At 32.0% G+C, this 25,889-nt stretch overlaps 1 pseudogene; it reads left to right on the top strand.

Moving 5' to 3' along the window:
- Nucleotides 1-25,889, top strand: part of LOC108367306 (elongation of very long chain fatty acids protein 1-like) — a 58,101-nt pseudogene that overhangs the window by 502 nt on the left and 31,710 nt on the right.

Here is a 25,889-nt window from a genome sequence, read left to right on the forward strand (position 1 = left end):
AAAGTTATAATACCCTTGTGCACAAGTGCGCTCGGGTATAAAAATGGAATTTGCAGGTTTGCCATTGCCAGTCGGGGCGACCGTTGTAGAAGAAAACGTTGATATTGGTGAGAGAAGGAATCGAACCCGGATCCGGAAGAAAACATAAGAAATGGAATTTATTTTGTTTTTGGACTCGTATTATCACCTAATAGTTTCTGTCCCTGCTCGTCCGAAATACAAAAGACTTAAGACACGAACTCGGCTGTTTGTTTATTACGAAAAATGTTTTTGGGCATTTTTCCATATTCAAACTTATTTTAATGACACGTATATATGTACCAATTAGGGGAAAAATTGTATTTACTAAGTATTAGCGACTACGTACAAAAGAATTTATGTATTTATACTGTGGTAAATACCTTAGTATTATTAACTTAAGTATTTTGGATGTTGCTAAGTACCGCGTATGTATTTAGTGACTCTGTCTTTACTAAATACTGGATAACAAACCACAATTACTCCGGCAAAATTAAAGCATTTCGGGATTTTCGAGACTAATACGGACTGATTCAAGATTTTCGAGAATATTTCGGGGTTTTCTAGAAGGTTTGTTTAGGATTTTTGAGACGCCAATTTTGGGACTATTTCGGGATTTTCGGTATTGTGGGGACTATTTCAGAATTTTCCAGACAACTTCGATGGGCTTTCGGGGCTATAAGTTGATAAATATATCGATAAATATGTTGATACAAATATCGATAAATGTAACTATAAGAATATCGAAATATAAATCGATAGACATATCGAAAACTATCGTGATATATATATCGATAAATCTATTGGCAAATATAGAAACCAGACCAGAGTATTTAGCGCTTGCTAAAAACTTTACTTTTTATACTTTAGTATTTAGCCGCTACTAAATACTCAAGTTTTTTAAATTTAATTTCTAACAGCTCCTTAATACCTAAGTATTTGTTTTTGTTGAAATCAAAGTTTAGCGCTTACATACGTGTTTGGCCGAACGTCTTGAGTTTGTAACACATATGAAGGGAGCTCTACAGTTTTTACGAGAAGCTCTTTGGTGCACTTGGAGGCTTGCCATTGTCTGCGGAGGAGCGCCCGCTATAAGAAAAGTGTTTTTTTATGGCACTGGCAACACAATTAAACCATGGACCTACCGATCGACAGTAGGCACCTCTAAGCAATCGGTTACGGTGGCAAGAGCGCTAATCAAATAAAAAAAGAATTGTTGTTTTTCAGACTAATTTTTTATTAAAAGTGGCCTAACGCTTTATAAAATTATTGAACATGATTTGTTATTAGGCGAACATAAATAGGAAAAAAAACAAAAAAAAAAAATCCAGGAAAATTAAATAAAAGTACTAAAAATGTTCAAATAAGCCCAAGCGTGAATTTTTCACTTAAGTAAAATAAAGCCGGTTTACCGAGTTTTCTCTTTACGTAATAGTTAGGAACCGGTTTTTTTCTTTCAAACTTGAAACCCGTCTTTGAAAAAATGCGAAAAATTTAACAACCTTATCTGTAAAATAAAACCGGTTTATCTCTTTTTTATTTAGAAATTCGGGAAACGGATTTTTTTTCAAACTCGAAACCCGGCTTTGAAAAAAGGCGATTAATAGAACAACCTAATCTCTACCTTATAACAGAAGTGCATATACTAAGAGCTAATCTTAGCACCCATAAACAGTGCCAAGATGTTGGTACATATATTTATATAAAATAAATTAAAACATTTGTTGCACTTATTAAATTTCTCACATATCCCCAAAGCATTAAACAAAAATATTATTTTCTGTTACTCATGTAGGTTTTGGAAAAACTTACTTAATCTACCAGTTTGTCAAAAAGTCTGTGCGTATTTGTATCTACATATGCACATACGTACTCGTACCTAATACAATTATTTACAATAAACACACTTTGAAAATTAGTTATGTGTAGCTAATTATATGTTCTTGACCCCATAAAGAGCTTTTGTAGGGAAACTCACAAAATTATACGTTAGCGCGGTCAAACTATGAACGAAGTGTAGCAATAATTTGAGCGCAAAGTTTGCCCTTCACTTTACATAGGCGGCGAGACGCTTGCCAATCGCATAAATATGTAAGATAAAATAAAGAGATATGCCATTTCACACTCACATGTTCTGAAAGCAAAATAACAAATGTGTGTACAACTTTTCCAACACTTTGAAAATACTTGCTTACACGTGAAAATACTTCTGCTATTTATTTAAAAGTCATACAATTATTAAAATTTAAAATTGTTTTCTTTCAAATAATCGATTCGTTCAATGCGGATGTGATCTATAAAAATATTCCATTCAAAACAAACCAATTAAATAAGTAATTCATTTAAGACCCTTACGCAGAAAGAATATGTACTTTTATTCTGTTTCTCATATTTAATTGTATAGCCAGCATTTGTTGATGAATATGTGCAAAAAAAAAAGACTTAAACTAGTCGGTTAGTAAGTAGAAAATTTTCACATTGGCATAAAATTATCCATCACTAATAGAATTGTTCTGCAAGACTTAAAGGTTTAACTACTCGATAAAAATAAGTGACAAGCTAATACATGAATGTAGATACATACATACATACATATATGTTGCGTTAGGTACCAGTAGCGTCGCTGAACGGCATTGTATAGTCTGTAAGAAACATTAGGGTGAATCACCAATAAAAGTAGCAGCTTTCCACCGGAACCATAAAACTTAAGATTTACGTGTGTTTGAATAAATTTGTTTGCAGACTTTAAACGTAAGCAGCTCAACCTCTTTTATAATTTGAGATATTTTTTTTAGAAAATTTATTTTAAAAAACTTAATTTATTTATAAAAAACTCGATTTTTGGAGGCATTTTCAAATAGGTTCAGCTCACATAAATCTTAATATTTTTCCGAAATATTACCACAGAAGTCTTAAAATAAAGCCAATTTTATAATTCAAATGGAAAAGGGTACCGATTTTTTATTTTTGTTTTTTGTATGGAAAGTTATCCACCGTACTATATTTATTTCTTTGCGCCGGACAACTGCTATTTAGACGACAAATATGAACAGTTAACAGTTTGTCTGGTAACAAATCAAGTATAGAGCAACAAATACATACATACATAAATTACTCACAAATAGGTTTTAGTGGATAACTAAGTTGCAATTAAGATGCATTACCTAGCACTTAAACTTGCTTGAGCAGGTCAGTGGCGCACATGTGGGTTAAATGGGCGCCGAAAGCTTATAAACTTATTTGAATGAACAATAAACGGGTGACAATGAAACGCCTAACATAAAAATATGTCACATAATTTGTTTACTGAGCGTTTACTATTTTTTTTGTTGTAAAGAAAACTAGCATTTAAGAATAAATAACACTAGAAAAAAAAAATCAGAAAAAAAAAAAAAACTCGCGCACACCGAAAATTCGCTTAAAAACAGCGTGAAAAAGTCATGGCTTCAGGATAATAAAAGCAACAAATTTTAAGAAAATGGGCTAATTTATTTTTTTTTCTGCATATGACTGCATTATTTTTGTGAACGCTTCCGATGGTAAAAATATAATCGTGCACTGCTTAGAAACGAGGAAAAAAACGGCGCATTAATGAAAATCCAGTCTGATAGATTCTACCTCAGGTCAAAGAGTTGAGTAGTCAGTGAAAAAGTTCCGAAAGAGTAAAAATTTGTTTGCCATTTTTTAGAAGGAATAAAAATGAAATCGACTAAGGATACTTTTTACATTAAAAACAAATACAAATAGTATTTTAAATTTTATATCTTCTCAACTCATTGGCATGAGATAATCTGCTTTATCCTGAGTTTCACCTGAAAAAAATTTCACCCGAAAATTTGTCATCCGCCCATAGTAAAACCATGGAAACCAAGTGTGAAAAGCCAGTTCGGGGAAAATGAAACTCATGATAAGGCTGAATATCCGTCAGACGAATTGGAGTTTCATTAATACGCATTTTTTTCCTCGAAATAACTAGATATAAATCCATTTTTTAATTTTTTTTTAATTTTTTGATGCTTCAAAAATTTTCTTTATTTTCAAAAACTGGACGTGCTAGAAAATCATCATCAGGAAATCTATAAAATTTATTTGGTCCCATTTTCGAAATAAAATTCGTCAAAAATTTTGGTGCAAAGTGCAATTACTGTAGCGGTCACTTTTCTACTTTTGCAATTTTTTCAGTGTCAGCCTTGAAACTTTTTTGTTTGTTAAATTTTAAACCTTTTCAACTTTTGTCTAACGTGAATGGCTGACAAACTTAGACTCCTACCATTTTCTGGCAGAAGCTCTTAATTTCGAAAAAAAACAAATATATATAAAGCGAATTGAAAAATAATCTGATGTGGTTTAGGAACGAAAAAGAATCCTGCCTTGTATTTTAACATTTAAGAGTTCAGCGAAAATTTAGTTATAATTTTTGCATTGCTTTGCCAACCGCCACGACTGGCTTTTAAATAACATTAAAAATGCCGGTTAATGGCGTTTCGCTATGCGACTGTTTGATCGGTGAGGTTATAGGAAAAATTAATTGCATTCTAAATTTTTAGTCATAGTTTACTAATACGTACCATAAATTCTAAACTTACGATCTCAAACAAATTCTCTTCTAAAAATGTCCTTTTTTCAAATTTTGATTTAAAAACTAAACTAAAATTTGGCTTTAGATTAACTTTCTTGTTCGTAAACAATTTTTTTTACCACGAGCTATGATATAACAATAGTGTATAAACTTTTCATTGAGGCATCGTTGAACTTGAAAATTGTGGTTAATAGCCAAAGATAAAAACACGTATATATGTATAATTCTGTGCGTAAACCATGCACTTGAAAAAGTTTACATAGCCTTACAAACCTTTGCACCATGTGCTTATATATGTATGTATGTACTTGTATAATAAAAATGTATGTAAAGCAATTAAAATTGATAACCTTGACAATGCCAACTGTTTGCAGCCGCTTGCTTCTTCTAACTGTGACAATTATTAGAGTAATTAAATGGCATTTACGTGGTTGAAGAATAAGTCAAATAAATAATTGTCAATTTCCTCCTTTACATTTTCTTATAACTAAGTACTTGTATTTTTTTTTTTTATAATGGAGCATGTTTGAAATATGTGTATATGTATGTACCTATGTATGTACGTACTTGTTTTTAGTGTATTGTTGTATTGTACTATGTACTCGCTGTTAGGTCGCTTGCTCTATGAGAGTAGTCTTTTGAATTTTTGTGCGCATCTGAGCATGCAACCGCCTTGTATTTACACTTGCAACTTTTACTGCTATTTAAATGCTAGTTTAAGATAAAATGTATTCGTTTTTAATTAGTAAAGCACGTTCGTCGAATACGTCAGAAATAAACAAAAGACTTAAGACGCGAACCTTGCTCTATATAAAAAGTGAATGAATTTAACTATGAACCTATAAGTACATTTGCATACATCCATATGCAAGTGCAAACAAAATAATAGGGCGTTAATGGAGAAAATACTTTATAATAACTATGATCAGCCGCTAATTTCGAACTAAATTACTTACTGTGAATTGTGGTAAATGTACATAAATAATCCCCAATAAATTGTTGTTCACCCTCTGTGTAACTTGCTGCTGGCTCTTAACGCTGTAGCCAATAATTGAGCATCTTGAGCCTTAGCTCAATAGCTCTGTAAGTACTACGAGCTGCATATTTAGCATCACGTCTCAATCAACCGTCTCTAAAATATAAAAAATATATATCTTTTACTATATGCCACCGCATAACTTTGGACAGCGTGAACCGATTTCATTTTTTTATTTTTTTTTTTTTTTATCGGAAAGAAGGTACCTTAAGGGTCGTGCTGTAATTTTTTTTAGATCCGCTCATTGGATCATGAAAAAATGAACGGTACTCCTAAATTTGTATATGAGAATTGAAGTCGGTTGTGCTTTCTGCCTCAAAATTACTTGTTTAATAAAAAGGTCTATAAACACAATAGGCGCTCAGCTTTCGAAAGCAATAAAAAATGTTACAAATGAATTTTAATATAAATAAATTAAAAAATTCCATGAAATTTTTACACTTTACTCTACTACTATTGAAACTAAAATGCCTCTATCTAGGATAAATTTTTCCTAGCGGGTACATGGCTGGCCGAGCACCGCATTCTTATAAGAATATTGTTAACTGGCCATTAACTCTATGAACACACGTACTGCTTAGTTGTTTACTTTATTCAGATTCTTATATTTAATTAGATTGTTTACAATGAGAATAAATAAACGATTAATCGCGGCAAATGTTAAGCGCGTGCAAGCGTTTGCGCTAGAAAAATTATAAAACTTAAACACATATTTATTAGCTAACATAAAGTTAAAAAAACAGTTGCGCAAGTAGCTATTCAGATTTATATCAATGCTACTTTACCGAGGTGTGAAAATTTATAAAAAATTTTTTATACATACATATTACCTACATACATATCTCTTATTTACTTCAATAGTGTCACAAATCAAAAAAAAAAGAAGCAAAACTCGTGAAAAACATCTATGAAGTTTTGAATTTACATAAGTATACTCCCGTAGTAAAAATGAATACATATTTTGTTCTACTGAGATACTGGTGATCGATACAGCTATGAAATTTTTACAAAACATAGAAGAAGAGGTAGGGCTAATTTCTGCATGCTGAACTGAAAATCATAACCTTCAGTACTTAACTGGTATTTACAATGGCTCTTTAGCAAAAAATCGGGTTTTCATAAAATAATTGGAAATTGGACGGGGCATCGCCCGTATTTTTTCTTAAATTTGGTTTCACTAAATGGGGCATCAATTTAATTTTAATCGACTTCACAAAACGGAGAGGGTTATCAGTTTGTCGGAATATTTTTTATTTTTTTTATGTATTTTACCGCATAACTTTGGACCACGTTAACCGATTTCGATAATTAATTTTTTCATTGGAAAGGCGGTACATCAAGGTTATTGGATCGTGAAGAAATTGACGATAATCTTAAACTTTTATATGACATAATGTACATACTTTCAAAACAACTCACACATTTGACAACAGTCATTGATATTTTTGCAATAACCGATGGTTATAGTTGAAAACTGTATAGTCGTTGAAAACTCTCATCCATATTTGATTTGTAAAAACGGCTATAAGAAACCTGTAGTGCTATCATAACTTTACGACACGCACATCTTGATAAAATTCGACCATTTATCTTAATTTATTTAAAGTTTAATTATTTGCTTATAAAAATGTATATATAATATATATTAAATAAAAAAACTAACAAACTTACGAAACAATTTCGACCTCTTTAATTCGATTTTTTACAAAAATTTTGAGTATGCAGTTTTATTACCCATTTAATTTTGTTATAATTAAGTGCAAATTTAAAGTAGCTTACCGTTTATTTTTGGGATTTTTTTTATTGAAAGTGTTGCTCTCATTTTCGCTATATAAAAAAATCGTAGATCATTTTCTATATGGAAGAAAACGCCTGACATAGCCTCACAAAAAAAATTAGAGTCCCAAACGAACTTTAAGTCCCAAATCAAATTAAAGTGCTCAGAATTTTTATGAAAGTTTGTAGATTTTTTTTTTTTTAAATATTGCACAAAGACTGAAACATCGATTTATATGGTTTTTGTTAAAGAATATACTTAGCCTTATCATGAGTTTCATTTACCCCGAACCGGTTCACTTTTCACTCTTGGTTTCCATGGTTTTACTATGAGCGGATGGTAAATTTTCTGATGATTTTTTTTCAGGTGAAACTCATGAAAAGGCAAAACTATGTTTGTAAAAATGTTAAGATAAATAGTCAAATATTGACAACACTAATAATAATCACTATATTTCTATTTTTTATTCGACTCCATCTACAACTTGCACTATGTAATGTTTCAGGTATATTCGGTTTTTTTTGTAGCAGAGTGTTATTATTACTTTAAAATATAAAGGATAAGGTCTACTCTTGCACAGCGCTTACTTGAAGCACGAGCTACCGGGTTGGCAACCAATCGATTCACTATTTACCCACTAGATGGGCCAGCAAAAATATCACTTATTCATAAGCAACGCAATATTTTTCTGATATTACTTAAAACATGTTTGCATATATTTAACTAGAATTCCATTATGCAATTTGTAGGGTATAGCAAAGTGCGCTGAGTAAGTTATTTTAATATAACAGCTAGTAATTTTATTATGTCACATCCACATACCTAAATAATTGCTAATTACATAAAAATATAATTAGAATTTGTACGACTGCTTGGTATACATTATTCGAATACTTGGTAGCTTTAGAAAGCAATCATTACTTTATTTTACATGTGACTGTGCCAAATAAAACTAGTGTAATTTTTTTTTTGATTCCATATAAAAATTTCGGGGGTACAATAGATCTCCTGGTCGCACAGTCTAATGCGCATAGACCTACATGCAATCGCAATGTATTATGTATATATTAGCTGTATTTATTTATTTGAATGTCTAGATGAGAATGAAACCCCTTTAAAGCTCTTATTTTAAATATTCTGCTTTTAATTGCTACAGCCTTTCACTGGGTTAATTTTAAAGTCATGAGGACATGTGTATGTATGTGTAGTTATGTAAATAGGTGCTGATGTATACACTGTGACCGGGAGATCCATTAAACACATTATAGTTACAATTATTATAATGTATACAAGTGTACTGTTAATGTTTTTTTTTTGTATTAATGTATTTACTAGCTTCGCCACGTATGTTTCATTTTGCAAAAAAGAGTTTAGTATATTTTGCAGATATTTACAACAATAAGTAAATAAAAATTATACTGCAGGTTTTAAAAGATATGTAGTTATTTGTAAATTTTTATTGTGGCGCATTAATATTTATTTCAGTAGTGTTATTGAGGAAATGGGAAAAACAACAATATCTAAGCGCTAGAAGTTATAGCAGCTCCTCATCAGACTTATTTTTTCTAGTCTGCAGCAGGGATCGGAAAATGTGAATATTCTTGCATTGCCAACACAGAATCTTCGGTTTTTATTTTTAGTCTCATTCTGACCATTTAAAAACAATCTTAGTGGGAAAGATTTGCCGATGGATGTCGGTATATAAGGGTGTTCCAAAAATGCATGTGAAAAAGTAAAGTTGGAATTTTAATGCCTTCACCCCCTAGAATTGCTCTATTTCGAAAAAATACACCTCTATTTTTTTGTTTTGAAATAAAAAGATATTTAGAGGTTGCTCAAAGCGCTCAAAGTTTTCCTTATATTTTATATGGGAAAAAACCACTTTTCGTAGAAATGGTAAGGAATTCTTGAAGATCAATATTTTTCGATCGGAGAACTCTGTTTCTTTTATTTTTTGGGACACCTAATGCACATAGAAGCCCATGTAGGTTTGTGAACGAACTGAAATAAGAAAATCATAGTATTAAGGCAGAACTGATTTGTCGATTTTGTCTCTCATTAAACTCATAGTAAAATTGTAGCATAGAAAGGATAATATTTGGTGCATACATACAAACATACTTACTTATCGAGGGCTGAGTAAAACACCGACCTATATCGGAATTCTGCTCTTTGCTTTAAAAAGGTTTACAAATGATGTTTATGACTACTGGAAGCGAGCTTTTTTTAAAGAAACTAAGTTTTCTTTGCTCATCCCGGAAAAGCTTAGAGTCAAAACATAGTGGAGCGGCGAGCAAAGCGAAGAGGTAGCTTTGCTCATCACTGGCGCTTTCCCATTGAAACATATGCGTTTGAAATCGACGCTTTCCTCGATGCTCTTTGCTCGCTGCTCCACTATGTTCTTACCCTTATTTAGATACGATATTTGTTCAACAAAGAAAAAATCTATGAAACTTGAACATCCTTTCGATTTGTCTTCTTCATACAGGAATTTCCATCTGAATCTTTAACGAAAAAGGGCAACTTTAACAGCAAAAGCGTTAGACTAAAGGTGTTTGCGTGTTGGTCACAAAATGTAAAACTCCATTTCTTAGCACATGATAAGTTTTTGGATTAAATTATAACAAAAGTTTGCCCCAGCTTTCGCTGAGAGGTAAATAAATGCTCAGTGTACATTTTTAGCGCATAGTTTTCAAAAATAATGACAAATTTTGAATTGTGTCACTTTTGAAAATGGTGTGTGATATGTTGGTTGAAATTAGTTTTGTTTATTAATAATAATACTAATAGATTGGCGCTTACACATTTGTTAGTGTGTGGCCGCGCTTCTCCTCCGATTTGCGGCATGCGCCTTGACGTTGTCACACAAAGAAGAGAGACCTACAGTTTTGCGCCGAATCCGAACGGCGATTATATTTTAATGAGGAGCTCTTTTTCATGGCAGAAATACACTCCGAGATTTGCCATTGCCTGCCGAGGGGGCGACCGCTGTTAAGAAAAAAACCTCTTTTATAATTTTTTTTTTGTGATGTTGCTTTGACCAGGGCTTGAACCCATGCGCTGCTGAGTAGAAGGCGCGCTTCTACACTACAGTTTTGTTTACCTATTTAAATATGTATGTACATTAGACTGGTTAAAAAAGTCGACTACTTTTTCAAACGAATTACGGAACTGCTTATCCCTTAATAAATATTAAGGTTTAGATCATGCAAATTTTCTTGGAAATTTTAAATTTCCTTTGAAAAATATCAACAAAAATGTTTTTTTTCTGCATTCTGTTAAAAGATACATATAAATCGTTTTTTTTTTGTCTTTTCTTGTGATTCCATTAAAAAAATGATACCAGATTATTATTTTTCGCAAACGAAAATTTTAATATACAGGCAAATTGGAGGGATTTATTGAAAGAGGGAGTGGCGGAATGATAAAGTCTATAACGGAGTGAAAAATTCCGATTGGGCAGCGATAGCAGTGATTCAAAGTTTTGCAAAATACTTGAAGAAAATGAATAATAATAAGTTTTTTCCTCCTCTGTAAAATTTGTAAATATGAAATTAGCAGCTTTTCACTCTAAGCTAGCGAATTAAAAAATTTACTAAAAATTGCAGACAAGTATACTTTTCCTAATTATAAAATTCTACCCAGAGCAATGACCTACAATAATAGCCCCAAAAAAAGTTCATGGCGTATTCCTATAAATAGTAAATGTGAATGAAGAAAATGAATAATAATAAGTTTTTTCCTCCTCTATAAAATTTGTAAATATGAAATTAGCAGCTTTTCACTCTAAGTTAGCGAATTCAAAAATTTGCCAAAAATTGCAGACAAGTAGACTTTTCCTAATTATAAACTCTACCCAGAGCAATGACCTACAATAATAGCCCCAAAAAAAGTTCATGGCTTATTCCTATAAATGGTAAATGTTTACTATTTCTTTATAAAACATATTTTATAAGAACAACAGCTTTTAGTGTCACTGAACTTTGGCATTGCAATCAACGAAAGAAGGTATACAACAGCCTTATAGAAATTATACCAATTTGCCATTTGTCGCTGCAAATGGACATCTAACCAAACTAGATCAACAAAATAGACTTGATGCACCGGTTTATAAGCCAAATTTTGCTGGCAAAATATTTAACAAACAGCTCATAGCTCGAATGTTATATTAATATAACTTCATTTTTAACCTCTTCCTGCTTTAAAATAAAATTACCAAATACATACATGTGTGGCTTCAGAACACTCTGAGTAGTATTTCCAAATGAATGAATGAAATTTAAGTTCAATGCGAATGTTCACAAAACTAGATACCTTTTTAGCGTGAATGAGGTTTTAAAATTTTTATATTTTCGAAAATTTACTGCTAATTTTATGTATGTATATTAAATAAAAATTTAATTTTCAGATCCCCGCGCCACACGCTTTCCTCCTCATGGAGCATCCCCTTTACACATTCGGTTTAGTTGCCATCTACCTGTCTTGGGTCCTCGTAATAGGCCCCATGTTCATGCGCGACAGAAAACCATTTCAACTGCGACGCACATTGGTCATCTACAATGCCTTTCAGGTGGCGTTAAGCGCATACATGTTCTACGAGGTAAGATTGCTTCCATAAAAAATAGAAGTTAGTAGAACTAATCCTAAGCAGACTTGGTGCTTTACTACTAAACATGAATCATTTTACTTGTTTTTTTTTTCTGAATATTTCAGCACCTGATGGCACGGTTGGCTGACCAATTACAATTTGAAGTGTGAACCCGTAGACTACTCAGATAGTCCAATGTCGAAGCGGGTGAGTTGCATAGCTACCTTCATGCCTACACGTGCCTTAAAAAGAAAAAAGAGAAAAAGAAACTAAATAAACAAAATTTTGAGAGCAAATGACATTTTTCAGGCAGCTCCAAGTTGATATGCTAATCAACTAGACCGACCACGTCGCTTATGTACAAGTGTATGTAAATAAAACGCGAGAATAGTTAAAATATATATGCATGAGCTAAAAGTTTTTCGGGTAAAATATTTTATGGCGTTTTCTTTACTAAAAAAAAATGTTGCCTTTCCATTGCACTTTCCTTAGTAGTTGTGCGAAGGAGGCAATGCGATGGTAACACTTTTCGGTAGAAAAGAAAACGACCTAATGTCATAGAGAAATTCACCATAAAATACCACCATACTTATTTATTATTAAAAAGCAGTCACCAAGATGCTTTCAACTCACTACTTACTCTGCAGAAAAAAATTATCAATTTGTCAATTAATTAAAATAGCCAACTTATAGTTAGCTTTTTTGCGGGATTTCGATAAATAACTAACTTCTAATTAGCTATGACAAAATTAACTTTATATGAATTGTAAAGTCTTTATCTTGAGTTTGTTTTCTTTACTAGTTTCTATTTAAATGTTCTCCTACAGAAATAATTTCAACACACTTTTTTCTGCACTTCGCAGATTCTTTTTCAAATTCATGACAAATAAGATAATGATCGAAATTTTACATTATTAAAATAAATAAGCAAATATGTAATATTAAATAAAATATATAGAAAAAATAAAAAATAGAAACAATTTTTTTTGTTGATCGTTTATGTTCAAAAGTAGCTACAAGTTAGTTGACATCTAATGCAGAAGAAACCAGGGATCACTATTTTGCGGTCATCGCCCTCTTCAAAAGTAGTTAGTTACGGCCAAAGGGAATAGTTGAGAAATAGTTCCCACTAGTCGACAGCTAGTTAGTTAATAGTTAGCTACAAACTTGTTCCATTTCCCGCAGGGCACTTTCTACCGTAAGCTGAATACCTTAAAATGCAGCCTCTGCGGTGTCTTTCATCTTCACTTTACTGCATACACAGAAACCGATTAGCTCATTTTTGTTTTCGTCGCTTACTTTCAAGGCCATTGAATGTATAAATATGTGATAAAAAGATAAAATTCATATGTACATATATACATATGCATCCATGGTGAAATAAAAAGAAATCAGCTCTCACTTAGCAACTCGCTTCCAGCGCTTAAAGTAAATTAACTCGATTAATATAGCGTCTTAAATGTTTTATATTCAGGTTTCTGTCTTTGTTTTCGTGGTTTGTTATTGTGTGGTCATCTCCGATTTTTTAATAAACAAAAGATATTTTTTGGTGGAGTCAGATTCAATCACATTCGTTTATTAACTTAGTATAAGACATGTGATTTGTACAAGATATACATACATATGTTACACAAGGTGGATTTTTGCTTTTAAAGTGCAAACGACAAATTTGTTCTTTTCATAATCCAGAAAATTATATAGTGTGGGTCTGCCCATTTGCCTGGTTATCAGATTAAAAATTATTGTTCTGTAGTATTTTTATTTTAACTTTATTTTTTTATTATTTCGCTAAAACAAAAGAGAAATAAATTCTTATGAAATATTCGGTTCAATTAAACAAACAAATTAAAGATGATAAATTAAATAAAAGCGAGATAAATAAAACGAATACTTAAAATTAAAAAAAAATATATTATTATTGGCGTTTATTGCTGTAAAGTGAATAAAAATATAACCACTCAAGTAGAGTTGGATTTTTTAGTTAACTTTAAAGATCAGTTCACTTCTAGTTCGTTCAGCTCATTGAACTAGCTCTTCTGAGTTTTAGTTAGCTCATCTTATTCAACTATAGTTCACTGAACTAAACTACTTCGGTAGTATTTAGAAGCTGGGTTACAAAACAACAAAAATGTAAGCTTTATTTTATAACACATACTTATAAAAGTTTTAAGTAATTTATGTATAAAGTAAAAAAAAGTAAGTGCGCCTGGACCAAGTTGGTTAAATGAAGCTTACGTTACATATCTATTTTGTCTCATAACCAATACACATACATAATTATATTCATACACCTGTTTTTGCTTAAGGTTATACCTGTTCCTCTCTCTGATCGTTCTAATTACATTTATATTAGTCTGTTTCCCTTTATCTTCATTTTAATCTTTATACTCTATCCACAAAAAAATCTATAGTAAAATCCATCGAACTATCGATAACAAAATCGACGAAAATTCATAAAAATGGCGATAGCAAAATCCATTATAATGTTGGTAGCAAAATCGATTAGAAAATCGATAAAAGTATCGATACAAAATCTATAAAAATATCGATAACGAAATCGGTAATAAAAGCGATAACAAAAATCGATTAGAAAATCGATAAAAATATCGATTAATAAATCGATAAAAATATCGATAAATAATGTAACAATATCGATAACAAAATCGATAAAAATTCGATAAAAATATCGATAAAAATTTCGATAAAAATGTCGATAACAAAACCAATAACAATATCGATAAAAAACCGATAAAGATATCGCTAAAATGTCGATTACAAAATCGTTAAGAACGTTGATAGCAAAATTGATAAAAATAGTGATTATTATATCGATAAACTCCGCAAAAATTCGAAACAATATCGATAGAAATTTAGATAACAAAATCGATAACAAAACCGATAGAGAATTCCGAAAATATTCAAAATCCCAAAATAGTTCCTAGATTGAGTCTCTGGTTATCTATCTATATATATCCTTTTCTCTATAACTACCTTTATTTTAATCTTGCGTCCTGGATCTTCATTTTTACATATATCGATATCCTCATCCTCATCTTTTTTTTTATATTTATCTTTGTTTTTACCTTTATGTTTATCATTTTTTTCATCTACATATTCCTCTTCACATTTGCTTTAATATATGTAAGTAAAGTGTTTAAATTTACCTTGGCCTTTATTCTTTTCTTTATCTATGTACATAGTCGCCGATACTTTCATTCTTGTATTGGTCTTTTTCTTAGTGTTATTCTTTAACCTTTTATTGGCAAATTTTTGTTAAATTAATACCATATGCATACACTCAAGAAGCACTTGTTTTAGACCCAACCAATTAATTTGCTTCATTTCCGTTGCACCATTTCCGTGTGGAATTTCCGCTGAATTTGCTATCTTACTCCCAACCAACCAACCGCCGCTAAAGAAGTTTCACTTCAAAAAGGAATAATTTCTATATGTTGATGGTCCTCTGCACACAATTCAGTCGTGTTCATTTTTTCGTCATCATCGAAAATCTCGAAAGCATGTTTATGGCGATGCACTAAACGATGTAAAATTCCGATCATTTGTTTCTTTATGCCCTTACAGCGAAAATCTAAATGCCATATGCGTTAAAATTACATTTCCATTATTATTGGAGTGTCGCCACAGAAAATTTTAGTTCACTTTAATGAACAAACTAACGAACTAGTTCAAAAGCTCCCTAAGCCTACACTCATGCAGATAACTTGATAACAAGACAGGTGTGAACAATCACAATAATTTCATATCAGGGCCGGTAATCATCATACGTAAAATAATTAAAATCAGCATTTAATCACTATTTTATGGTTATTACATTCCTTTCTTTCCTTACCTTCCTTCTTTTGTGTCAAGCGAAGTACACACAAATTCAAGTCTCGCGCTGGGTCACGCATCCAACGGCTTCGTCGCCGGCTTTGAAGAGCTCTGTCGATATACCGAGCGTTCTGCGAGCCTAATTCTTTCTAAGCAGCATTATTGTTGTTCTGATCTCCTCCTGGTAAAGTAGAGAAACATGAGCACCGCCTCAATACATTAGTTCGGGTTCTCCACTATTCACAAGTTGATAGTGGGAGTCCACGAAAATTTATCTAGTTTTAACGGCGTTACCTATCAATGTTGGCAGATAATAAACTATGTATGCAAAAAATTAAAGGAGAAAAAAAAAATTCACTGATTTTTGACAGATCGTATTGAGATTTTAAAAAAGCATTTTGAAGCTTTAAGATACTAATTTTCAGGTTTCTTGGCTAAGATCTTGTAGGTGCTACGGGTCTCACCAATCCTAATAGATGGCTCGAAAATTTTTTCAAGTTTTTTGGCTTTTGGCAGGGGGTCACACGAAACCAGCTAAATTTTGAAAGTGTTCTATGAACGTAAAAAGCTTGCAAACCTCTGTTTTATACTGAAAAAATATAAGTCAAATTTTAGTTCCTACTTTTGAACTAAATTTTTGAAAATTACCGTTACTTGCGATGCCTGAGCAAAATAAATCTTAATTTTTATTGATCTTATTCATAGTATTTAGATGCATAATACGCCTTTGTAAAGTTACAATAGCTTATAAAAATTGCCTGCTATCGAATGAACCCGGCGATTAATTCACCGGCCCGCGATGTCATATAATTAAAGGCTAATTTTACATTATTTTTTAAGTACGAGTATATTGCAAATTTTTCATTTGTTTCAAGCAACATTTATGCGTGTGTCTAAAATTTTGACAATGACACAATCAACGAATATTAATGGCACAATAATTGCATAGCACAGACTGTCTACTTGCCGCTACTAGACATTGAGAGTTCATTATTGTTGCGATTTTCAATTTGTTTTTAAGTCTTTAATATTGTTCTATTACTTCGCTATACAACTTAATCTTTATATATGTATATATATTTTTTGTTTGCTATGACTTTGTAACGCATCGCTGGGCTTGCGCCAAAATTTCATTCGAGCATTTAATGCCTATGTATTTACTCACAAATACATACATACATACATATGTATGTACGATTACTGTTGATTGCACTTGCTTTAAGCATTGTGTACACTTCTTTGGGTTTGTTCTCTATTTGAGTGGGTTCTGCGCGCGTGCGCAATTTTGATTTTTCAGCAAATGCAACAATTTCTGTTTTCAACGCATATCAACTTCTTTCCCAATTTCTGACAGCAATTGGCTCCTTGGATCACCGATTACAACAAGAAAATGATGCTTATCAAATTAGGCATAACAACGATGACTTGGCGAGCGGCCTACCTTTTTTTGCTTTTTCTTCTTTACTCACTTCTTCTTCTTAAGTTTTTTTTTGTTCTTCGTGTGAGCTGCATGTCTGCGAGCATTCAACTTCCATTTCCAGTTCTTGCATTGAGCACCATTTTAGCCATTTTGTGTAACAAAAATGACTAAATTTGTTTGTTAGTAAAAATTTATTTCTATACGTACACACACGTACGTATGTATGTATGTAAATACCACTTCCCTCATCCCTCTATCAGTTTTTTATTTGCAATCATTTTAAGCACTTGCTCACTTGACTAGCACGTTTCCTTCATGCTTCACGCTGTCAAATGCGGTAAAAATCGTTAGCGGGCATATTCTACTCATGCTGGCTGCTATGTATTAGGTACATTATTATTACTTACTTACATCTACGTATTTCCACTGTTTATATCATTATTGTATGTACTTAGTTCTCGTTGCCGAACAATAATCACAATTGCAATTGCTTGAAGAACATGAAAAAGTAAAGCAAGGAAAACCTACAACTAACTTATACGTATGTAATACGTATAGATATACTAATGATTCAAGTTTATTGGTATAAAAATATGTATATATGTACATAAATGAAAGGTAATAACAACAAATACATGCAGCCTATCAAGGTCGTTTCTCTTACCTTCCACTGCTACTTTTGTTTCTTCTGCTTGCCCTAATACTTCTGGTGGACGTGCACGTGTATGTCGTTACGTTATTGGTATCTTAATATGTATGTCTAGCAACATTGCAATTACTACTTGAGGTACATACAGCCGTACATACATGAGCGTGTTTATCATAGTGTTGTTAGATTTTGTCGATTCATCGACTTTTATTACATATTTGAGTAGAGTGCATTATATTGCGGTCATACCTTCGCATAGATTAAAAGCCTTTATATATTTTTTGTTAGTATTGTATGGCCTGTTGCGTGAAGAACAGATGCTTCGTGGGCTATTAATAGGTCGGTTTAATTTCCAGATTGGAGTATTTCTACGAGTATTTGTCTACCTGCGCTAGGGTTTGCCAAATTTTTATGTTTCGATATTCGATATAGGTTAGGTTGGCTTAGAGCGGCTGCAACCAAACAAAGGGACAGAGGCTGAAAAGTCCTTTATGATACCACTGACGAAGCTCATCTGTTTGCTTCGTCTCCTAAGACGTTGAAGAAGCAGCTGTGTGACTAATCTTATACAAAGACCACTAAATAAACTGTTGCGGTGATGTAGCAACCGTGCTTTGGAAGTAAATTACCTAAAATCTAAACTAGTTTTATTTGCTAAAAGACACGCAGCTGTCTTTATCTCGAAAATATCACCTTAAATGGTTTTACATTGCACAGAACCGCACAGGTTAATATGTACATATCTAGGCTTAATTGTAGATAAGAAATTATACTGGGGACCTACCGTTGATGACGGCTTCACAATGCTGCAACTGATGTACACTTCTGCGCCAAGGATATCGAAGAAAATTAAGTAGATGTAAAAGCTAAACTAGCTAGCTTCGTAACGTGATAACTGCCAACAAAGCGCTTACACCGCACCAACCTTTCTTGGTGTAAATATATGAAGTTTGGTACAATCTAATCAGATTTGCACCAAAATTTATAAATTTACATTAAGTTATACACCAGTGTACTACATGAGTAGATACTGCGTTGCTAGTCAAGCGGAACTGATGCTGGTATCACTGGTATAGTGTGATAGGATCTCTAGTCTTGATATCTAAATTTTTACTGAAAAAGATCTCTGACTTAAAAAGTAGTCGATAAATGCCGCCGATCTCTTAGCGAGATGGGTGCAACATTCCATAAAGACATTGTCTAAGTAAACGGCCGTTACGATATTAAGGGAAATTACCAATGAAAAATTGCAAATGGAAACAGCCAGTCATATTGACATAACATTCTGGCCAACAATATCGCCCCATCGCACTAAGTCTAGTAACTGGATCGGATTTTGCCGAATTGGATTCTACGTAGCCAGACTTGGCGCAATCTAGAACGAATACTGCAGCAGATGTAAGGTCGGGGTCAAAGAGGAAATCATCCAACCTCTTCGCTGCCATTGCTCGGCTCTCGAAAAACGTAGAGCAGAAACTCTTTGGAGTTACATCATTGATGATTTTGATGACCTCAAAACAATTTGTGTTAAGAGCTTACCCACTTCTTGGTAAGGGAATAGAGATAATGTAAGCTTCTAGCGCAGGGACCGAACATAACAGTTGTTGATGACAATTGTCATTGAAAAATTCACTATGAAGGAAATATTCTCCAACTAAGTGAAACATACGAATCGATTTCTTTTTTCACCGAGAATCAAATTTCAAAATAAATTTTTATTTGTAATTTTTATGCAAATATAAAAAAATTTAACAATTTTTTTTGATTTTTACTTAGTAAATCCAAAATAATAATTTTTGATTTTTATTTACCGACTTTTATTTTATAAGTCATACGTATAAAAGTCATTATAATTTTTCGCAGTTAGTAAGGTGTTGGAGAACAGCAGTTAACTACGACTTATACAAATGACTTTTGTAAGTGTGGCTTTAAAAATAAAAATCAGTGACTGATTTATAATTAAAAATCTTCAATAACAGTTATCTAAGACACATAATATAAAAATAAAAAATAACTGTTATTTACAGATTATTTAGATAAAAATAAAATATAATTGTTATTTTGGATTTATAAAATCAAAATCAGAAAGAACTGTTACTTATGGAGGAATTAAATAAAAGTCAAAAAATAATTGTCAAAGAGCGATTTTTTTAATAAAAGTTGTAATTGTTACAGTCCCCGCTCTAGCGCTATCACAAAGGACCCTGAGTCTAACTGAGTCTCATAGAGAACTGCCGCCCAAACCCAAGCTTGCCTAAATGTCCGTTTTCTTGGCCGTGAATTTCAACTTTGTAACTAACAAGTCCTGAAAAAAAAATTGCCCAAGCTTTTTTACTAAAGCGGCAATACTTTTAGTTAAGTACAAATCAGTACGAGGCTTATAAAATCAGTACATTTGCATTTATTCGTTGGTAACAAGTATGTCTGGCAACACTATTCTGCAGAGGTGTACCCAGAACCTACCAAAATTCTCCTCAACCCTGCTATGATAACCTACGTCTGTGAGACGTTTTAAACTTTTCGCGAAATGAAGATTGAAATCGGTGGAATTTCCGATTAAAACGAAGAATATTTCTAAATAAAATACGTTTAAATAACAACAGCCATATACAGAATAATTTCGGAGCTTTAAAAAGGTTTATAAATTGAAAAATGTATGAAAACGTAAATTTATAGAGCTTTTTAAATTTACTTTATTTGTTATGAATAAGGCTATAAATAAATATTTAATATGGAGTCTCCATATCTTTGGTAAGGAGTTTAATAAAATTTTTATTACCATAAAATTAAGGCCAGCAAACCATGGTAAGCCTCAGATACGTAGGGTTATCTTCTCAGCAACTTTCAATAGGGTTATCAAAGCAGAGTTAAACCTCCAACCTATGAAGAGGTAATAATCCCACCAATTTTAGTAGGAAAATCACAACAGTATAAACACTGAAAGCAGGGTATAAAACGGTTAGATAGGTGAATAAAGCTCATAATTCTGTGACTTACTTATATGTGGACTGTTTAAGTGTATCTTATAGATAAGTGAAGGTAGAAAATCGAACTAAAGTGAAGCTTAAAACCTTATACAAAAGCAATAAATCTCTAAAGGTTCTATTAATTTAACAATTTGAAATTGATTTTGTATTTATAGACACGCCTGAAGCATGTTAGTCCTGATTACCCAAGCGCAACTAAAATAAATAAAACCAATGTTGGGAAAAACAAATACACAAAAAGCTTAACTTAAGCACTTTGTTGCGCGTTAAAAAAACCAGTCATAAATTTGTATTTACACTGTAGCAAGCAAATATAAATATATATGTGTAAGTACATATGTATGTATGTACATGTGCATGACTTCGTACATATATATGCCAGTATGTGTATACACACACACTTTTGTTCTACCTGCTCGAGGACACTAAGCTCTACTTACCAGCAGTTGCGAAAATTCACGCTTTAAAACGAAAAAGCAACTAAACTAAAATGGAATTTCCGGTATTGGTATTTCCACACCTCCAATTACAGAGTTGTTAAATGTAACATTGACAATGTACCGAGAAAATTAAATAATAATAAAAAATAATTACTATTTATTTTTTACTATAAAATATGTGACATGATAACACTGATTAACTCAATCTGCAACACAAAGCTGTTCATAATTTCATAATCTGGAAATTGAAATGTTTATATTACAAGACATATTGAACAGGTAGTACTTAGCACTACAGCAAAAATAACATTTAGTTGTACTTTATTGCAGTTTCTAAACGATAGAATGGTAAAAAAAAAAAATTTGTGCTTATTTAAGGCATCTAAAACACCCTTTACGTGTATTCTGTTGTTGCTTCTGTCCTCCAAAGTGCAAAAAAAATCAGCGCTTTTTTTAAATTCATAGTGGACCATGTGAAATATAAAGAAAGCTTAAAAAAAATTATTTGACCTTCATTCTTGGGAAAGTTTCTTGCATTTAGAAGCATCGATCGCCCTCTGTAGGGCCCAATAACACAAGTTTACAGAAATAAAAAACGTTTCCAACCTTTACCATCATTTCTAAAGTCCTTTTTTCTGCTGAATTCGAAAATGAAGTTAAAACATCAGTCTGCCTGTATGTGTGTACGCGCATATATATATATATATATTTTCAATACAGTTTTCAACCATGAATTGCTAGAGATCTAACTTCAAATATAGAAAGAATGTATGCATCATTTGTCGCAACAGGTATGATCGCACCACTATATAATATGGCTCGCATGTATCACATAAATCCCATATATTTAAGACTCTTTTATTTTGAATAATAAAACCATAACATTTAGTGATAAATTTACTTATCAATCAAGAAAAGTCTACTGAGGAAATCTGTAAGGTCGGTGTTCTATAAGATATGTACAACAGATTGTTCAGATATGAGCTTTTGTGATATTTGTAAGCTTTTTACTAATAAATCATAGAAAGAAAAGTCTACTGATGAAATCTGTAAGGTCGGTGTTCTATAAGATATGTACAACAGATTGTTCAGATATGAGCTTTTGTGATATTTGTAAGCTTTTTACTAATAAATCGCCCAAGATATGCTGATGAAATCATGACAATCGGCCCACTATTACTTATAGCTCACACAAAGCTCATTATTCAGATAAGGGGTCTTTAATTTAGATAGCTAAAACACTGAATTTTTTGTGAGCTGTTTACTTACAAATCGTCAAAGATTACTGAAAAATTATCAAGATCGGTTACATATGTATAACGTATATCTCTAACACAACTGATCGTTTAGATATGAGTTTTTGTGACATTTATATAAATATTTTGTTTTTTTTTTTTGTGCCGGTGTTGTCATTATTGCACTTAAAATATGTACGTTAGAGCAGTAAAGCATTCAAAGCGTAGTCTTCTAATTCGAACCTGGAGTTGTTACACACAAAACCTGCTGATGAAAAACATACATATTTGGGCCTCAACACTTGTAGGTGGAAGAGTCAAAAGGTAGTCGTAAGCCATTTGAAGGTAATGATCCCTATCTCTTCCATTACGAAATACTTGAAATCCTGGGATTTTCGGGACCTAAAAAACACCGGGACATTGCCATCCCTTGATTGAAGCCTTCGGCATATCCGAAGTCAGCACTTTTCTTACATGTTTCGTATTGATGTTAACACCGAAAAATTTTTTTATTTTTTTGAAATTTTGTTAAATACTATGCCTAGTTGTATATCAGACATACCCTAAAAACTGCTATAGAGTACGTGAACTGTTTTCAGATCTCAATAAAACCGAAATGTGGTAAATTTAGTCTAGGAATGATAGATAAATACTACATGGCGGATTTCTTGTCGACAGTCTAAAAGCTGGCTTTCAATCGGTTCTCTTTATGCAAAAAAAGGTTTGTCATGCAAATACATTTTGTGCTCTTTAAATAATAAAGTGCTCCAAAATCAGACTTTCCAGCAACTTTGTTTTTGTTTGTTTTTGTTAACGGATGTTGAAAATTTAGAATTTTTGCGGAACAATTTCATTGAAATTGATTAGCTTAGAGGCAGCTTTATCTGTACAATATAGCTTGATGTTAAGCATTTCCTGATTGGTGTTTACTTGCAGTCGATTTATTCCCACAATTTCAAGCCCATTAGCAGTTCTTCTTTATACTATTTCACTCATTGTAGCTCAATATTCGCTATCTTTTGTTTATTTTCACCAACAGCCAATTTCCTTAGTGGCCTACCAGACGCACCATAGACACTCGCTACAAAAATAAATACATACCTAAAAACGCTATGATATGTATGTATGTTTACCGTAGTAAATAAACAAAAAAAATTTTAGTAATATGAAGCAACAAACAAAATAAATCAAACAATCGCCAAAATTATTTATGCAACTTTTCGACTATTGCTGAGCAACACCCTAGTATTTTTTTTATATTTTTATGTAAATTTTACAGTTTGTATTAAATATAATAGTATATAAATATGTACATATGTATGTATTAAATATTTATACAAAGTATAAGCATTAAAAATAAAATTGTTGACTAATGTATCGCTAAAAAAAATTTGAATACCTTTGAGTTTTTTCTTACCTTTTTCTTTGACGAAGAAGATGCGAATCTCTTTTATGGTGAATACTTAATCATGACGCGTGCCTGTTGTGGAAGGTCGTGTACCAATAAAATGACTTTGAATGAAATATTTGTATGTTCATATGAAATTCATAGCAAGCGCAGAGAAGAAAGATTGAGACTAAAATAATGGAATGTACCACAAAAAAAAAAACAATGTTTTAATAGAAGAAGCGATGTAAAAATGCGTCTAATTCGTGATGATTCCGGGAGCAATCTCAAAGAAAACCACTTTTATTATGGAAGTAACTGTTCGATTTTGTTCGAGCTTGTCCTATGCAGATACTAATTATTCCCCTTTATATTAGAGTGGTAAAAATTAGAGCCAGCTGTCATTCAAAACGAATTTCTCAGGTTTCTAAAAAAAATAGTTTTCTTACAGGCCAACGCCGCATTTGAAGTTTCGTTGACTAAGGGCCATTTTCTCAAGTAGGTTTTAAAATTTATCTGCCCTTTAAACACAAATTTTGTTATGAAAAAATGTATTTAAAGAGTTCATAAATTTTAAAACCTACATGAGAACACAGCAGTAAGTAACGTTCTCCAATAAATTCGCGGAATACTTTTTTAAGAGATTATTCGCACAACTTTTTGCGGGGAGATTACTTTAAACTTTTTTTTTTCAAATTAAATTTCAACCGCTGCATTTAAACCTGTAACCTATATATTCATCGGCGTAGGCAGAATGAAATTTAGGGGAGGGGCTCGACCCTATTAAGCTGGTATTTCAGGGTACTCTTTTATATATATATAAGGAAAATTTTAAAGTTAGGGGGTAGCACCCCCCTGCCTACCTGGCTACGCCCATGAATATATTCGTATACGTTTGTATATATTAACTATTTGTTCTCCTTTTTGTTTGACGTTACAATGTCTTGACGGTTTGGGTCTGAGCCGAAAACAAAATTAAATTTTCTCCCTCCTTTTAAAAGTTACGCCTGTTAGATTTAGATGAAGCACTTGGAATAGGTTTTTTCCGTTTTTGAAAAGGGTTGCCTTCTCTTTGGCCCACTAGTTAATAAAACAAAGATTTCTGATAAAATTGTCAAGATCGATACCTCTTATACCACTAATTGTCCCGTTATGTGTTTTTGTGATATAAGTAACTCTTCCATTTAAGTAGCTAAGAGCCAATAATTAGGTATAATGAGCAGCCCACGAACTGCTGATTAAAAATGCAATGCTAAGTAAAGGATATATTTTTTGTTTAAAATTTGAAATTTTATATGCTTATAAATTGAATTTAACAACCAGAATTATACTAAATTTTTAATTTCCATATTTCATAATTTTTCAGATGTTAAATCTGTGCTACATTTACTACCTCTCGAAACTGACCGAATTTGCTGACACAATATTCTTTGTGCTGCGGAAAAAATCGTCACAAATAACGTGGTTGCATGTGTATCATCATTCGGTGACGCCACTGGAAACTTGGGTGTTAGTCAAATTTTTGGCCGGTAAGTAATAAGGACTTGATGACGTACATATGTATGTACATACTATACTAATCTAAAAAATATACATATAAAAAGTTTATCACAATAGAACTGGAGTAGAAAGTCCCTAAGACAACTTCATAGCACATTAAGCGGTTCGCTTTACATATGTATGTACACTAGGGTGGTCCAAAACAAGTAAAGTCGAAATTTTAATGATTTATAATTGTTATATATCAGAAAAAACTGTTATATATATATATCGAAAAATTTATATATATATATTTTATTTTGAAATAAAAAAATATTTAGAGATCGCTCAAAGCGCTCAAAGTTTTTCATGTATTTTATATGGGGAAAAACAATTTTTCGTAAAAATAATATAGGTAGAGTATTTTTGAAAATCAATATGTTTTCGATCGGAAAACTTTGGT

Source organism: Rhagoletis zephyria, unplaced genomic scaffold (assembly GCF_001687245.7).
Source record: "Rhagoletis zephyria isolate East Lansing unplaced genomic scaffold, Rhagoletis_zephyria_1.1 Rzeph_scaffold_02626, whole genome shotgun sequence".
NCBI lineage: Eukaryota > Metazoa > Arthropoda > Insecta > Diptera > Tephritidae > Rhagoletis > Rhagoletis zephyria.